Consider the following 16730-nt stretch of genomic DNA (forward strand, 5'->3'; position numbering starts at 1 on the left):
AAGGAAGGTTTTCTGAATCTAGAAAAAAGTTGGAATAGATAATTATCTGCAAGGTCCTTGTATTCAAATCAAACTCCTCCTTCTCCTCTTGTTTCCTTGTTCCGAAAGCATCTGTTCCTATGACACAAAAGGCTATCTCACATGGCATCACCCCTCTATACCTCTTCTTCAATTCCCAGAAAATAAACCATATAATAAAGATGAATAATCTGCCTTCGAGGCATTTATCATCTTGAAGAGAAAAGGCATTATCATTACTTACTGTGTGCCAGGCACTGCACTGAAGTCTTGAGTGGCATCCATCATCTCAGTTAATTATTACAGTAATTGAATGTATTAAGGTCTATTTTGTATTTCTAATCTGAAATTGGAGAAACTAAGGATGAGAGATATGAAGTCATTTTTCAAGCTCATATAACTCTCAAATGACAGATTCAGGACAAGTTCTCAGGTCTGACTCCAAAATCCAGACTTTTAGCCACTACTTATTATATAACATGTTGAAGAAGAAGGCAATAGTGGTGATAGCTAATGCTTATTGAGCATTTTTTTTATGTCCCAGGCAAAGCACAGGGCACTTGACAAAAATGATAGTCTTGTTCAATTAAAACCACCACCCTGTAAGATTGTCACCCCCAATTATTAGGTAATGAAAACCAAAGTGTACAGAAATCATGTCTTATGAGAGGTCATTCAATGTGGTCTCATTGAAGAGTAGGTCCCTGACCACAGTAGAACCAGGTCTTCTGAGTTTTAACTGGCGTTTTTGTCCTGGGATCCATTTGAGACCACTTAATATCAAGTGGTCCAACTCCCAAGTAGACTGAGGTAATGTCTTATGAGTTTTAGGATTCCTGACTCCAGATGAATGCCTTGCAAATAATGTACTTACTAAATATTTGTTTATTTCCATTTTTGATGCTTAGGAATCATGTGGTTAACAATTAGTTCTCATTAGCATTAAGTATGATTCCCACATAGCCAGAGGCATTGTTTTGCTTTAGTATAGTAGCCGTATACTCTAATATTTGATACATAGAAACAATGGTTATAATATTATTTTTCCCCGTCACATTGCTGTGAAACTTACTTGAGAGCCACTAAAGGATGAGGACATAATTTTAAAAAACAAATATGATTTAAAAGGAGGTTAAGCTATCATTATTGTTTATGTGGCAAACATTACTGAGAGTCTATTATATGTTAGGCACTTGGCTAAACCTGCTGAGGTAGACAGAGATATATAAAGACATATGGGTCATACTATAAGTAAAACATTAGTCACAAGCTTCACTATGCAGTGGATAAGCATCTTACATCATCTATGATTTGTTACCCACTTCATGTTCTTCATTTGCATAAATAATTAATGATCATGTTAGCAAATGTGTAAACAATGGCTATTAAATACATAAATACAGGTATTTAACCACCCCTTTCCTTTTGCTAATAAAATAAATCTTCTCTATTAATAAACTGCTTTATACAAATGTAGTTTATACATAAACTGCACAGACATAAAAAACAATTGCCTGGGGCATACAGTATGAAAATGATGTAGGTATCTAGAAATGAGACACTAGAAAAATTAATCACATTCCTCAGATCTAACTGCCTGTGTTCTTCACAGTACCATTTATTAAAGACTTAAATGTACATTTACTTTCAAGACTCTGTTATAAAAATGATAGCTTTACTATACCTTTAGAAATTATATCTGCAATTATATTACTTAATACTCGGTCTTAATACATTTTCTCTATGAGATGTTCCCACTCATTCAGTTACTGACTATAAAAGCAAAATGAAGTATGGAGTTTAAGTTATGATTAAAAGACTTAAAACCTTACTGCCAAAAATGAAGAAGTGGCAATTTTATATTCTCATTGCCTTCTCTAAATAATTATCTAGTCTTCTAACTTCATGCTGGCACTGTAGGTAATAAATATAAATCCCTTATATTTGCAAAGCCTTTGAATTTTTATTTGCAATAGTAAGGCAGGTGAGGTATGCTGGCCAAACCAACTGAAATTGGAGGATATATATATTTTTTACTTTATTGAAGTATAATGTACATACTTTATAGCAGTCAAAGTACACTAATCCTCACTGTACAGCTAGATGAGTTTTTATACCTGTGATATAAAGATTTGGAACATTTCCAGAGCCCCAGAAATTTCCTTCATGGTATTCACTAGTCAATAACCAACTCTCACCGCTCAGGTCAAGGTAATCAGTAATATGGCATTTCATTTTTTTTTTTTTTTTTGTATTTCTCTGAAGTTGGAAACGGGGAGGCAGTCAGACAGACTCCCGCATGCATCCGACTGGGATCCACCCGGCACGTCCACCAGGGGGCAATGCTCTGCCCATCTTGGGGCATCACTCTGCTGCAATCAGAGCCATTCTAGCGCCTGAGGCAGAGGCCACAGAGCCATCCTCAGCACCCGGGCCAACTTTGCTCCAGTGGAGCCTTGGCTGCAGGAGGGGAAGAGAGAGACAGAGAGGAAGGAGAGGGGGAGGGGTGGAGAAGCAGATGGGCGCTTCTCCTGTGTGCCCTGGCCGGGAATCGAACCCAGGACTCCCGCATGCCAGGCCAACACTCTACCACTGAGCCAACCGGCCAGGGCTGGCATTTCTTACCATCAATTGCTTTTGCTTGCTCTTGTATGTCATATAAGTGGAATTATGCAATATACACTCTTTATGTGTATTTTTTTATTCACTCAACAAAATGTGAGATTTATCTGTGTTGTGTGCAATGTGTTGTTGTGAATAGTGAATTCTTTTTTTATTATTGTAATGTATTTTTTCATTAATCTGTTTATAGCTATTTTGGTTGTTTCTAGTTTTGTGTAAGATGTGAATAAAATATTTTATATAAAAAATTTTAACGTATCAATAAGTTAAAATAAAGTGAGGACTATTCAAAAGACCAAAAGCTAATAAAGTCATAGACGAAAGTTGGCTTTAAACCTGGGGTAGTTGGTAGCCTTGGTGAAACTGAGCATCAGTTGTCACAGGCTATCAGGTCATATGGGACAGAAATGCCCCATCTAAGTAGCCAGAGAAAAGAAGAGTCTAATAGTAACCTTTGACAGTAAGCTGAAACCCTCATTTTAGGGTAAAGAGCCAAGCACTGCAGTAGGCTGCAAAGAAACTGCCCATCATATGATGTAGTGCAATATGTAAGAAAAAATAAATTTATATTTCACATATAAGTGAGATCATATGAATTTGTCTTTCTTTGACTTATTTCATTTAGTATAATGCCTGCAGGGTCCATCTATGTTGTTATAAATGACAAAAAAAATTTATGGCTGAATATTTCATTATATTTACACACACAAACACATATACATATACACAGACATATTTCACATAGGGGATGTCTCTTCAACATATAGGCATACCTCAAAGATACTGAGGGCTCTGTTCCAGACCACCACAGTAAAGCTAGTATTACAATAAGTAAGTCATATTCATTTTTCTGGTGGAGGGTCTTTCTGTCTATATGTAAAAACCGTAATATCTGTGAAACACAATAAAGTGAAGTGCAATAAAATGAGGTCTGCCTATAGTGTTTTCATTTCCTTTGGATATATTTCCAGAAGTGGAACTGCTGGCTCATAGAGTGGTTCTATTTTTAATTTTCTAAGGAACCTCTATACTGTTTTCCATAGTAGCTGTAGCAATTTACACTCCCACCAGCAGTGCACAAGAGTTTCCTTTTTTCCTCATCCTCGCCAACCATTATTTCTTTTTGATAACATTTTTTCTAACAGATGTGTGGTAATGGCTCATTGTGATTTTAATTTGCATTTATTTCCCTAATGATAGAGATGTTGAACACTTTTTCATGGACCTTTTGGCTGTCTGTCTGTCTTCCTTAGAAAAATATCTATTCAGATATTCTGCCCATTTTTTATTTTTATTTTCTTTTAATTGATTTTTTTTTGTTTGTTTGTTTTCTAAAGCGAGAAGCAGGGAGGCAGAAAGACCGACTCCCACATGCGCCCGATGGGGATTGACCCAGCATGTCCACCAGGGGACAATGCCCTACCCATTCCAGATGTTGCTCCGTTGCAACCAGAGCCATTCTAGTGCCTGAGGCAGAGTCCATGAAGCCATCCTCAGCGCCCTGGCCAACTTTGTTCCAATGGAGCCTTGGCTGCAGGAGGGAAAAAGAGAGATAGAGAGACAGGAGAGAGGGAAGGGTGGTGAAGTAGATGGGCACTTCTCCTGTATGCTCTGGCCAGGAATCGAACCCAGGACTTCCACATGCCAGGCTGACATTCTACCACTGAGCTAACCGTCCAGGGCTATTTTGCCCATTTGTTAATCAAAAAAATGATTTCATTGAATTTTATGTGCTTTTTATATATTTTGGATATTAATCATTAGCCAAATATGTGGTCTGAAAATATCTTCTCCCATTTGGCAGGTTGCCTTTATATTTTGTTGATGGTTTCTTTTGCTATGCAGATGTTTTTTATTTGATGTAGTCACACTTTTTAATTTATCACTGCCTTTCTGTTTGGTTTTAAATTCAAAAATTATCACCAAGACTGAAATCAGGAAGCTTACCACCTGTTTTCTTCTAGGAGTTTTATGGGTTCAGATATTGCATTCAAATATTTGATTAATTTTGAGTTAATATATATGTATGATATTAGGTAGTGATCCAGTTGTATTTTGCATGTAGCTGTCTAATTTTTTTCACCACTGTTTAGTTGAAGAAACTGTCATTTCCTCATTCTGTATTCTTGGCTCCTTTGTCATAAAGTAATTGACTAACACATGTGAGTTTATTTCTTGGCTCTCTGTTCTTGGATCTTTGTGCTGCTTTCATGCCAAACACATTCTGTTTGGCTTATTATAACTTTGCAATATGATTTGAAATCAGGAAGCATGATTTGTTTTTCTTTCTCAAAATTGCTTTGGCTATTTAGGATTTTTTATGGTTTCATTAAAATTTTAGAATTCTTTGTTCTATTTCTATAAAAAATACCATTTGAATTTTGATAGATATTACATGAAATTTGTACGTTGTTTTGGATAGTATGAACTTTTTTTTTGCTTTTACTATGTCTATTGGGATTATTTTTTCTTCTATTCCATTAATGTGATCTATCACATTGATTTATATGCATTTGTTAAACCATCCTTGCATCCCAGAGATAAATAAAATGATCATTTTATTGTGCTGCTAAGTTTAGTTTGCTACTATTTCATTGAGAACATCTATATTTATCACAGGTATTGGCCTGTAAATATTTCTGTTATGTCCTTTTCTGGCTTTGATATCAGAGTAATGATGGCCTCATAAGATAAGTTTGGGAGTGTTCCCTCCTCTTTGATTTTTTCCAGGAAGGATTTTAGAATGACTGGCATTAAATTTTTGTTCAATATTTAGTAAATTTTTCAGTGAAACCATCTGGTCCTGGGATTTTCTTTCTGGGATATTGATGATTACTGATTCAATCTCCTTACTACTAATTGGTCTGTTCAGCTTTTCTATTTCTTTCTGATTCATTCTTGATGTGTTGTATATTTCTAAGAATTTTTCTATTTTTTTAGGTTGTCCAGTGTGTTTGTATATAATTGTTCATAGTAACCTATTATGATCCTTTGTATTTATGTGCTATCAGTTGTCTCCTTTTTCCTTTATACTTTTGTTGACTTGGGTTTTCTCTCTTTTTGCCTTGGTTAGTCTTACTAAAAGCCTTATCAATTTTGTTTTATCTTTTTAAAGAAACATCTCCTAATTTGGTTAAGGTTTTTTTTTTTTCTGTTCTCTATTTCATTTACTTTGGCTGCAATCTTTATTATCTACTTCCTTCTGCTAACTTTGGGCTCAGTTGGTTTTTGTTCGAGTTACTTAAAGCATGGATTTTGTTATAATAAAATAGTTTTGTATCATGGCCCTGGCTGGTTGGCTCAGTGGTAGAGCGTCGGCCTGGCGTGCAGGAGTCCAGGGTTCTATTCCCGGCCAGGACACACAGGAGAGGCGCCCATCTGCTTCTCCACCCCTCCCCCTCTCCTTCCTCTCTATCTCTCTCTTCCCCTCCCACAGCCAAGGCTCCATTGGAGCAAAGTTGGCCCCCGGCACTGAGGATGGCTTCGTGGCCTCTGCCTCAGGCACTAGAATGGCTCTGGTTGTGACAGAGCAATGCCCCAGATGGGCAGAGCATCGCCCCCCCCATGGGCATGCCGGGTGAATCCCGTTAGGGCACATGCGGGAGTCTGTCTGACTGCCTCCCCATTTCCAACTTCAGAAAAAAAAAAAAGAAAAAAATAGTTTTGTATCATGATTGCAACGATATTGGTTATGGGAATCTACGTATGTGATTGACACAGGTCTATATGTATACATTTACCACTGTCAATTTTTTGGATTTGTGTGTTATAATAATTTCAAATATAGCCACTGGGGGTAACTGAGTCAAATATAGATCTCTGTACTATTTTTGTAACTTCCTGTCAATCTATAATTATTTTAAAATAAAAAAATTTTTAAATGAACTAGATAATCTACTATCATAGTGGGATATTCTTTACATTTCTATTAATAACTGATAGAACAAGCAAGCCAAAAGGAAAAAAAAACATAAAACAAGATTCAAAAGATTTGAATAACTTAATTAAAACACTTGTTCTATGGATGTATACATATAGCACACAGACATCAACTGATATAGTTAGTATACATATTCTTTCATGTTAGTTGTTACTTTTCCTGTGTCTGATTTTATTTGAGCCTCTCTTCTTTTGTTTCGATGAGAATAGCAAGAGGTTTATCAGTTTTGTTTTGTTTCTTATCATTTTGTAGAAGCAGGTCTTGGTTTCATTCATCTTTTCTATTTTAGATTCTTTCACTTATTTCTACTCTGATGTCTATTATTTCCTTTCTTCTGCCCTCTTTTTTTTTTAACTATTTTTCTAGTTTCTTTAGGTATAAATTTAGACTATGTACTTCAGATTTTTCTTGTCTCTTGAGGTAGGCCTGTATTGCTATATAGGTTTTTCTTAGAACTACTTTGTCTATGTCCAATAGATTTGAGACATTGTGTTTTCATTTTGATTTTTCTCAAGGTATATTTTGATTTCTTCCTTAATATTGTTGCTAACCCATTATTGCTTAGTACATGTTATTTAGCCTCCATGTGTTTGTTTGTTTGTTTTTTTAATTGGTTCCTAGTTTCATACTATTGTGGTTTGTGGAAGATGCTTGGTAAATTTTATTCTTCATAAATTTATTGAGTCTTATTTTGTGACCTAACCTCTGTAAAATGTTCCATGTATACTTGAATATACATTCTGCATCTTTGACCTGAAATGTTCTAAAAATATCAATTAAGTCTATCTGAACTAATGTTATTTAAGGCCACTCTTTCCTTGTTCATTTTCTGTATGAATTATCTATCCATTAATGCCAATAAAGTATTAAAGTCCCCTACTATGACTTTATTACTGTCAATCTCTCCCTTGAAGTCCATCAATATATGCTTTATATATTTTGGCATGAATAGATGTTTATGAGAGTTATATCCTTTTGTTGAATTGATCATTTTTATCATTATAAAATATTTTTCTTTGTCTTTTATTACATCTCTGGCTTTAAAATCTATATTTTTTTTCTAATAAATATATTGCTACTGTAGCTTTTTTAAAATTTCCATTTTTATGAAATACCTTCTCTATTCCTTTACTTTTAGTCTCTGTGTCTTTCAACCTGAAGTGAATTTCTTGTGGAAAATTTATGTACAGGTCTTGTTTTTCTTTTATTTAATCCATTCAGCCACCCTGTGTCTTTCGATTGACTTTTTTAATCCATTTACATGTAAAGTGATCCTTAATAGGTTTGTAGTTATTGTCATTTTATTGTTTTTGTTGTTCTGTTTTTTATTCTTTTGCTTTTTGCTCTTGTATGTTGATTTTTTTATAATGCTATGTTTGGATTTCTTTTATTTCTCATAGATCTCTTATAGATTTTTTATTTGGAGTTACTATGGGCTTTATATATATATATACCAAGCTATGTTTATAGAAGTTCTTTTTTTTTTTTTTTTTTTTGTATTTTTCTGAAGCTGGAAACGGGGAGAGACAGTCAGACAGACTCCCGCATGCGCCCGACCGGGATCCACCCGGCACGCCCACCAGGGGGCGACGCTCTGCCCACCAGGGGGCGATGCTCTGCCCCTCCGCGGCGTCGCTCTGCCGCAACCAGAGCCACTCTAGCGCCTGGGGCAGAGGCCAAGGAGCCATCCCCAGCGCCCGGGCCATCTTTGCTCCAATGGAGCCTTGGCTGCGGGAGGGGAAGAGAGAGACAGAGAGGAAAGGGGGGGGTGGAGAAGCAAATGGGTGCTTCTCCTATGTGCCCTGGCCGGGAATCAAACCCGGGTCCCCCGCACGCGAGGCCAACGCTCTACCGCTGAGCCAACCGGCCAGGGCTATAGAAGTTCTTAATAAGTTGGTGTTCGCCTAAGTTTGAAATTCAAAATCACTACAATTTTTACTCTCCTCCTCCACATTTGTTTTGGTCAATTCTTTACTTCTTTGTCTGTGTATTTGTGTGTAACCCTTAATTTATTATTGTAATCATACCTTCCTACTTTTACCTTTATAATTTGTATTAGCTTTATTGTTGGTTGCTTCACTACTTCTATCAAGTGTTTGCTTTTGTCAGTAAGCATTATATTTCTATATTTTCAAATTTATATTTTTATCTTTTCTACTTAAATAAGTCTCTTTAACATTTCTTTTGGACTCGTTTAGTGGTATAAAACTCTACTAGGCTTTTTCTTGTCTGAGAAATTCTTTATTCTCTCTTTCAATTCTAAATGATAGCCTTGATGGGTAGAGTAATTTTAGTCATAGGCCCTCAATTTTCATCACTTTTAATACTTTCTACCAGTCCCTTCTGATGTGCAAATTTTCTGTTGAGAAATCAGCCGACAGTCTTATGGAAGCTCTATTGTATAAAACTATTTGCTTTTCTCTTGCTACTTTTTACATTCTCTCTTTCCCTTTAAATATTGGCATTTTAATTATAATATGTCTTGGTATGGGCCAGTTTGGGTTTCTCTTCTTGGGACTCTCTGTGTAGCCTGTAATTGAATGTACATTTCCTCTGCCAGGAATGAATAAATTTTTAAGTCATTATTTCTTCAAATAGTTTTTTAATCCTTGGTCTCTCTCTTCTTCTAGTATCCCTATGATATGAATGTTGATACACTTGCTGTTGTCTCTGTGGTACCTTAAACTGTCTTCATTGTTGTTGTTGTTTTTTTAATTATTTTTATTTATTCATTCATTTTAGAGAAGAAAGACAGAAAGGGGGAGGAGGAACAAAAAGTGTCAACTCCAACATGTGCCTTGGCTGGGCAAGCCGGTTTTGAACTGGCATCCTCAGTGTTCTAGGTCAACACTTGATCCACTGAGCCACCACAGGTCAGGCTCTCTGTATTGTTTTTCATTCTTTTTCCTTTTTGCTGTTCTGATTGCATGTGTTCTACTACCTTGTCTTCTAGATCATTGGTTGTTCTTCTACTTCATCTACTCCTCTGTTGATTTCCTCTGTTGTATTCTTCATTTCAGTAATTGTATTCTTCATTTCTTATTGGTTCTTTTTTGTTTTCTATATCTATTTTTGTTTTCTATCTCTTTATTGAAGTTCTCTCTGAGTTCTTCTATTCTTCCCCTAATTTTACTGAGCATGTTTATAACCAGCATTTTGAACTCAGCATTTTGTTTAGTTTTTTTTTCCTAGAGTTTTGTACTGTCCTTTCATTTGGGGCATGTTTATTTTCGCCATTTTTTTGGCTGACTCCCTGTATTTGTTTCTATGTATTATGTATATCTGCTACATATCTCAGTCTTGGCAGAGTGACCTTATGTAGTAGGTGTCCTGTGCAGCCCAGTAGCATAGTCTCCCTGTTTAACTGGATCAGGTGTTCCAGTGTGTTTGTTGTGTGGATTATGTGTGCTTTTCTGTTGCAGATGAACCTTGTTTGCTGTTGGCACATCAGTGGGCAGGACTGACCCTCAGAGTGACTATGAAGCCTGGCTATAGCTATAGCCAATGAGCTATCATGTGGGGGCTGACTCCACAAAGCAAGGTTTGCTTTAGTGGGTCTCTGCTGCCAGCCAAGTCCACCCTTCAGGTGTGTCATTTGTAGAACTAGTTGGGTAGTACTGTGGTATAGTCAGAAGCTATCCACCAGATGTGTTAGTTATAGAGCTTCTTGGAAGGGACTCAGGTGTAGACTAAGTTCAACCACTGTGGTAAGTGTTTTGGGGTCACTTGGTGGGATCTAGAATGTGATCTATACAAGTGATAGGCTTGGACACCTTTGGGGGACACTATGATATGAGCTAAAGCCAGCCACCACTTGCACTAGGCTTTTGACCACTTAGTTGAAGCTACATTTTAAGCCAACATTGGCAACAGCTGTAATAGGTTTGGGTCACCTCATGTGAGTTACAGTAAAAGTTAGAACTGGTTAACGCTTGAGCAAGGCTTGCTTGGGGTTGCTTAGCAAGAAGTACAGGGCACACCAAGGCCAGCCACTGACTTTTTGGGATTTGTGAACCTATGAAACATTTTAGGAAAGTCTGCAGCATAAGCCAAGATAGAGCACTTGTATAGAAAACCTCTGGAAGTGACTCAGGCTTGTAGTGTGAATTAGTGGGACAGGATCTTAGGGAATCACCAGGGTGAATGGTGTTAGCCAAGTTAATGGAGACCATATATTTGGTGCCCACCTATTCCTTCCAGCTGGTTAGGGTTAGGGATAGGGGTCAACAAAGGAACAATGGCATCTGAAAGAGCTTTTATCCCAGGAGAGAGCTGTCCCAACCCCTCACCCTTTAGCTCTTATCTTGGTTTTCATGGCCAGATATTATGGGGACGCCTCTTCCTGACACTAATGCCACAGAGTTGGAAGCCTTCACTCCTCAGTAGGGGACCTCTGCAGCTGAGCTATCTCTCCTGATTCATAATCATCACATCATGGATATGGAATCTGCCCATTTTACATCTCTACCTCTCCTACCAGTCTCTATATGGCTTCTTTATATTCTTAGTTATAGGGCTTCTGTTCAATTCTTCACGTGGTTCTCCATGCTGGTTGTTCTAGAATTTAGTTGTGATTTTGATGTGGTCACGGGAGGAGGTGAGCACAGCATTTGTTTACCTACTCTGCCATTTTGACCAGAATTCTATTTATTCCCACCACCCATTTTTCATTTAGCAAACTGCATCCTTAACATACTTGCAGCTGCCATAACTGACTCCTTTCAGGCCTCTCAGGAATCCAGAGCCCATACTCAGTGCTCTGTGTTTCATCCCAATCTTTTTTTTTGATGACAGGTGGGGAGATAGTGAGATAGGCTCCTGCATGCACCCCACCAGGATCCACTTGGCAACCACTATCTAGGGCCAATGCTCCAACTGAGCATTTTTAGCACCTGAGGCTGACACTTGAACCAACAAGCTATCCTCAGTGTCTGGGGCCTGATACTCAAACCAATTGAGCCACTAGCTGCAGGAGGGGAAGAGGGAGAGAAGGGGAAGAGAGGGGGGAGAGGAGCAGATGGTTGCTTCTCCTTTGTGCCCTGAGCAGGAATTGAACTCATTATCTCTATATGCTGGGCAACACTCTATCCATTGAGCCAACTGGCCAGTGCCCCAATCTTTTTCTCTTATATTCTAATTGCTATTAACAAACCTATGCAAGGCCAACCAAAAGCAACACCAAAGTTGCTTTTGAATCAAACTTCTTTTCAAAGCCCTTAGCGTAGTTTAAATAATAAAAGTATAGCTTTAGAATTAAACATGTAATTTTGAGTCCTGGATCTACTACTTGCTGGCTGTGCCAGTTATTTAAGCTCTCCGGTCTTGTTTCCTTCATCTATAAAATGGAGATATTAGTATCTACTTTATAAAGCTATTATAAATGATAAATAAGCAGTAAAATAATCAGAACTATGATTGGCACATAAGTGTCAAATAAATGTTTACTACTACTAAAATTATCAATGCATACAAATGAGAAGATTGCTAACTCATTCAGACCACTAACTGAATCTCCTAGAATCACACTAGAGGAAAATACCATAGCCTGAAGCTACACAGGAAAAGTAAAATTGAGTAATGACCATGATAGATTGGATCAACATAGAAAGCCTGGATAAATAATTCAGAACTCTGTATTTTTCCATCACTGTCTAAATTATCCAGAAAATTGCCCCTTCTCCCCACTTTGTACACTGATTTGATTCTTTGACAGTTATACTCAGAAATGTGCCATCAGAATCTAAATGCATTTTTATCAGATGTTGTAAAATCCTATTTTATTTTCCCAAGGCAGAGTCAAACAAGAGCTTTAGGACCAGTAGGAGTATTCACTACAGCATATTTATGTGGACATTACAATGAGCAATGGTATCACTACGGTGTTATTGAGGAATACCTTCATGTGAGACATTTAAATGTTTTACATTGTCATCTTCCTGCATATTGTGCTGTACATTTCTGCCTTGCTTGCTTGAGGATTTAATTTGGCTGTTAACTGACATTAAAATAAGTATACTATACAAAAGAACTGTTTTATATTCAGACAAAACAAAAACAGATTGTAAAGAATATATGACCTACTTTAGGCAGACAAAAAAAAACCCTTTAATTTTCTTAACCTTGATTTTTAATAATATTTATATTATCCCTGTATATTCTTGTTGCTGTTGAATACTTCCAAAAATTAAACTCAATGAAACTATCCTTGAAAGGAATATAATAGGAGGGAAAAAAACTTGTACTGATTTTCTTAGGCTTCTAGTTAGTTACAACACCAAGCACTGTACCCCAACCTTGAGATTTTTATTCATAAGATCAGCATGGCAAATAGGTATCAGCATTTCTAACACATATTTCAGGTGATATCCTGGTCCAGGAAATTTATAGACCACAGTTAAAGTATGTATAAACCATTTATGGACCTGAATCAGGAGGATAATAACATCAACCTTCAGTAATGGTGATATATCACAAAACACCTAGCAGCTGAATATTAAAACAGCTAGAAGTTCAAGAATATTTGGACTTAGAGTCATAACAAAAGCCCTGGATAAATAGCTTGGTTGGTTGGAGCGTCATCCCAAAGTGCAGAGGTTGCTGGTTCAATCTTTGGTCAGGGCACATACAGGAACAGCCCAGTGTTCCTGTCTATCTACCTCTCTCTTAAAAAAAATCATAACAAGTTGATATTTTTCTCAAATTTTATGAAAATTACAGTTTTCTCATTCAAAAATAAGTGATTCATTCCTCAAACTCTCTACATCTCTGCTGATAGTCTTTTTTTTTTTAAGTTTTATTTAGAAAATTCAATTTTACAGGTGACATTGATGAATAAAAGTACATAGGTTTCAGGTACACATCTCTATAGCATATGAACTGTTGATTATGTTGTGTACCTACCACCCAGAGTCAAATCATTTTCCCTCACCGTATATTTGTCCCCCAACCCCCTCTTCCTGTACTCCCTCTTCCCCCTAGTAACCACTTCACTTTTATTTATGTCCACAAGTCTTTATATCCCCCCCACCTATGTGTGAAACCATATAGTTCTTAGCTTTTTCTGATTTACTTATTTCAGTGTAATGTTCTAAAGGTCCATCCATGTTGTGGTAAATGTCACTATATCATCATCTCTTATGTCTGAGTAGTAATCGATTGTGTATATATATGTACCACATCTTCTTTATCTGATCCTCTGACAAAGGACAGTTTGTTGTTTCCATGTTTTGGCCACTGTGAATAATGCTGTGTGTTTTTACATACCAGTGTTTTTGAGTTTTGGGGATAAATACCCAGGAGAGTTATTGCTAGGTTATATGTTAGTTTTATTCCTAATTTTTTTTTTTATTTTAGTGAGAGGAAGGGAGGCAGAGACAGCCTCCAGTATGTGCCCCCACCAGGATCCATCTAGTGGCAAACCCACTAGAGGGCCATTTTCTGCCCATCTGGGGCCATTGCTCTGTTGCAACCAGAGTCCTTTATTTTATTTTTATTTTTTTGACACCTGAGGCGAAGCCTATGGAGCCACCCTCAGCACCTGGGGCCAATTCGCTCCAATAAAACCATGGCTGCAGGAGGAGAAGAGAGAAATAGAGAAAGAGAGAAGTGAGAGTGGGAGGGGTAGAGAAGCAGATGGGCACTTCTCCTGTGTGCTTTTCTGTGTCTTACTTTTTTAGTCACCAGGCAATCAAAACAAAACAAAACAAAACAAAAAAACAAAAGAATGAACCAAACCTTTTTGACTGGATTCTGAAGCACTCTGTGCTTTATACAACCTTATCTGCTGCTGGAGAAGAAGCGATCATCAAGATATTCTCTGAATACAACCAATGATTTTTCAAGGAACTTCTAGTAAATTTAAAGTGTTTCATTTTGAATTTTGCTTCTATGATTTCTGGCCATTTTCTTACTGTCTTAATTTTTCTAGTGAGTGTTTCCACATGGTTGTTTAATGAGTATCCATGCTGATTCTGCAGCTTCAAAGTAGCCCTAGTAGAAAACCCAAAATTGGGTTATATAAATGCATACCCAGTAAGCCCAAATAAAGGTAATGAGCATCTATGTTCCCAGGCAGAATGTCCACAGAACGAATGTAAAAAATAGATTTTACTCCAAGCTAACTCCAATTGGTTGGTTTTGGCCCTCTTCAATAGTGTATTATGACAAAGAGTAGGGCCACAACTTGCAAGGAAGATTTCCATCTGAAAAATAGTAACTGAGTGGAACACAAGATTCTACTTGACTATTAATTATACTAATGCTCAAGTTACATTTGGGCTCGGGTAAAGCTGGATTGGGACTATCCAATTTAGTACAAGTGGTAAATAGGTCCTGTTGCTTTCTTGTATGCCTATCTTGATATCTGGAAGTATTACCAATACAGTAATCTGTGTTTGAGAGGCATGTAGGTTTGGATACATAGGTTGCTTTTCCACCATCTGGATGGAAAATATGAGTACTTGATTCTGCCTTTCACAGTGATCCTGTTCACTAACACAGGTGCTATATAAAATCAGCATTTCCTCCTTCTAAAGAGAAGTAAGGAAAGGGAAGATGGAAAGCTGCAAAGGAATAGAAGTATTACTGGGTTAGAGAGACAGGATTGAGGCATCTTCTTCCCCATGTCAATATGTATCTTCTTAATTCCTAGAAAAACCAATAAAAAGAATGCTTTGTTATTATTTTTTAAATCTATCCATCCTTCAGGACACAGCTTTAATATTTTCTTGCCTATCGAATTCTTACTGATATTTTCATTTATGATCTTAATCTAAAATCATGTCATTTTTCACTCCTGTGAAACATTAATGCACTGTGTGTGTATGTATATATATGTATACATATATATGTATGTATATATATCTTGGGAGATTATTACTATGTGTTATGGATATTTAAATAAATTTCTTCTCTCTCATCCATTAATACATGTATATTTAGCAAGTACTATATGTCAATCCCCATACTAAGTATAGGGTCACATGAGCAAATGAGTAAATGACTTTTCCCCCACCACCCATACCATAAACTCACATTCCAGTGGGAAATGCAGACTGTAGGTAGACAGCTACAGAACAGTAAGAAACTGAATGTCACACCTAATTCACAACTAGATTTGGAGTTTGAATTTTGCAGAATTGATGAAGTAACGTCTAGATCTTGGCTATGTAAGAAGTTGAAAAAAATTTTATAAGGTTTGTGCTACCTTTTTTTTAAAGTAAATACAATGTCAGCATCTTCCCTTGGTAATTACAGTCTCTCTTGATTTATTATTTTGGGTTTTTTAACACTGAGGTCCTTATTAAAGTTGTTTTCTTTCCATTCACTCTCTTCTAGAGCAAAGGTCAGCAAACTATACCCATGGGCTTGTGGCCTGTTTTTCTATTGGAATCTAACCATGCCCATTTATCTCAATGTATTGCCTATGGCTGCTATTGTATTATAATGGCAGAGTTGAGAAGTTGTGACAGAAGTCATATGAACATCTCACAAGCCTAACATTTTTACTGTCTTGGGCTTTAAGAAAAACTTTGCTGACCTCTTCTATGGAACAAAAGCTCTATGTGGGCAGGGATTATATCTTGGTCAGTTGTGTAATTTTGGCACCATGCACAAGGATCAGGGATTCTTGACCTGGAATCCATCTTAAGTACTGGTTTCTGAGATGCATTAATCCACAAGAATTGTCTACTAAATTGCCTATGCAGCAAATGTGTATATGCCTTTGCACATTTACATCTATGATTATTAGGGAAAGAGTTTTAGCTTATTCATATTCTCAAAAGAGAATCCTTCTTGTATAGCCAAGTAAGTACATAATAGACCAACCCTCTCACAGGAAGTAACTGTAAACTCTGGACACAACATACAAAAAAAACTTTCTAAAGGCACTAAAAGTGAACAGAAACAGGTAGATTCTAGGAAAAAGTCAAAACTCGGAAGCAAAGAACCATACTCAATAAGTGTTCTCTCTCTCTCCTCCTCTTCTACTCTCCCTCTCCCTCTCCTTCCCTCCCTCCTTCTTTCCCTCCCCCTCCTTCTCTCCTTCTCCTTCCCTCTCTTCTTCTTTCCCTACCTCCCTCTCTCCCTCCCTCTCTTTCTCCTTTTCTCTCCCTCTCTCTCCCTTCCAGAGTTTACAGTTACTCTCCCT

At 37.0% G+C, this 16730-nt stretch overlaps 1 non-coding gene across 1 annotated transcript; it reads right to left on the reverse strand.

Moving 5' to 3' along the window:
• Window positions 1-8378: 8378 nt before the first annotated feature.
• TRNAA-CGC (transfer RNA alanine (anticodon CGC)) lies at window positions 8379-8454 on the reverse strand. Its single transcript has one exon. It is a non-coding gene; the product is annotated as a tRNA-Ala (tRNA).
• Between the last annotated feature and the right edge of the window lie 8276 nt (window positions 8455-16730).

Source organism: Saccopteryx leptura, chromosome 10 (assembly GCF_036850995.1).
Source record: "Saccopteryx leptura isolate mSacLep1 chromosome 10, mSacLep1_pri_phased_curated, whole genome shotgun sequence".
Taxonomy (NCBI): Eukaryota; Metazoa; Chordata; class Mammalia; order Chiroptera; family Emballonuridae; genus Saccopteryx; species Saccopteryx leptura.